Source organism: Parasteatoda tepidariorum, chromosome 7, assembly GCF_982258835.1.
Source record: "Parasteatoda tepidariorum strain Cologne lab strain chromosome 7, Ptep-v5.0, whole genome shotgun sequence".
Classification (NCBI taxonomy): Eukaryota; Metazoa; Arthropoda; class Arachnida; order Araneae; family Theridiidae; genus Parasteatoda; species Parasteatoda tepidariorum.
This window is the reverse complement of record NC_141761.1, coordinates 9,065,972-9,068,330: the sequence shown is the minus strand read 5'-3', so window position 1 is coordinate 9,068,330 and position 2,359 is coordinate 9,065,972.

Below are 2,359 nucleotides of genomic sequence, written 5' to 3'. Positions count from 1 at the left end.
ATTTTCACGCTTTTAGCTTACTTGTTTTTCGTGCTTTTTTTATTATTATTTGTGTGTGGTTGTAGTTGTAGTTCATTTATGCCGCAGTAGAGCTGCAGAATGGGTCTGGGAAACGTCCCTGAGGATGATCCGAAGACATGCCATCGCATTTTTGATCATCTGTAGTGGGGACGGCACCCTCGCTGCGGTAGAGCGACGACCTGGGCGCGAAGTCGAGCACTTTACGGTAGTACAGTTTAACGAGGACCAATATCGCACGCCCTCGGACCCTACGCAGACAGAGCCAAGTGGTTACCCACCAGCAAACTGACAGCAGCCAGTGAAGCTTGAATTCGGTGATCTGCTGGAAACTGTCTCTTAAAGAGCGAATAATGGCTGAAAAAGGGACAAAAGTCATATCAGGAGACACGCACACATAACACCCCGTAACTCCCTATAATATTAACCTATAAATTTCAAACTCCACCTAAAATTAGAATTTAATTTATGGAACATATGTACCGAAGGATTTTTTTATATACCAATTAGTGGGCCCACAATCTGCCAAAATAAGTTTTGTTTACTGACGAGGAGGAGGCGTTTTAAGCTAAATATTCGCGTTCAGGCATGTGAATCATGGCGCAGTTGGTAAAGCTGTGTGGCAAGTCAGATTTCGTGTCCCGGGGTCTATGGGTTCGAAACCCTGCGACGGTCGACATTCAATTTTTTTCTTTTCTTTATATTATTTTTTTTAATATATTTTCTTATAATTTTACCTCAATCAAGTGTTCTGTATATAAAATGAACTATTTTTTCTTTGGGAAATAGCGAATAATAGCTAATAAACGGATACATTTCGGATAATTTTTATTTAATTATTTATTTTAATTTATATTATTTTTTTAACTTCTTTTCAATATTTTGAAGCGAATAAAGTGTTTTATATGTGAAAAGAAATATCTTTCTTTGTTAAAGAGCGAATAATGGCTGAAAAGGGGACAGAAGTCATATCAGGAGACACGCACACATAACACCCCGTAACTCCCTATAATATTAACCTATAAAATTCAAACTCCACCTAAAATTAGAATTTAATGTATGGAACATATGTACCGAAGGATTTTTTTATATACCAATTAGTGGGCCCACAATCTGTCAAAATAAGTTTTGTTTACTGACCGAGAGGAGGCGTTTTTAGCTGAATATTTCCGGGCAGGCATGTGAATCATGACGCAGTTGGTAAAGCTGTGTGGCAAGTCAGATTTGGTGACCCGGGGGCTATGGGTTCGAATCCCTGCGACGGTCGACATTCAAATCTTTTCTTTTTTTTATATTATTTTTTTTATAAATTTTTTTATAATTTAATGTGAATCAAGTGCTCTGTATATAAAAAAATACTATTTTTTCTTTGGGAAATAGCGAATAAAAGCTAATAATCGGATAAATTTCTGATAAATTTTATTCATTTATTTATTTTAATTTATATTGTTTATTTAACTCTTTTTCAATATTTTAAAGCAAATAAAGTGTTCTATATGAGGAAAGAAATATTTTTCTTTGTTAAAGAGCGTATAATGGCTGAAAAAGGAACAAAAGTCATATCAGGAGGCACGCACACATAACACCCCGTAACTCCCTATAATATTAACCTATAAATTTCAAACTCCGCCTGAAATTAGAATTTAATGTATGGAACATATGTACCGAAGAATTTTTTTTATATACCAATTAGTGGGCCCACAATCTGCCAAAATAAGTTTTGTTTACTGACGAGGAGGAGGCGTTTTAAGCTAAATATTCGCGTTCAGGCATGTGAATCATGGCGCAGTTGGTAAAGCTGTGTGGCAAGTCAGATTTCGTGTCCCGGGGGCTATGGGTTCGAGGCCCTGCGACGGTCGACATTCAATTTTTTTCTTTTCTTTATATTATTTTTTTTAATATATTTTATTATATTTTTACCTCAATCAAGTGTTCTGTATATAAAATGAACTATTTTTTCTTTGGGAAATAGCGAATAATAGCTAATAAACGGATACATTTCGGATAATTTTTATTTAATTATTTATTATAATTTATATTATTTTTTTAACTTCTTTTCAATATTTTGAAGCGAATAAAGTGTTTTATATGTGAAAAGAAATATCTTTCTTTGTTAAAGAGCGAATAATGGCTGAAAAGGGGACAGAAGTCATATCAGGAGGCACGCACACATAACACCCCGTAACTCCCTATAATATTAACCTATAAATTTCAAACTCCGCCTGAAATTAGAATTTAATGTATGGAACATCTGTACCGAAGGATTTTTTTATATACCAATTAGTGGGCCCACAATCTGCCAAAATAAGTTTTGTTTATCGACCGGGAGGAGGCGTTTTTA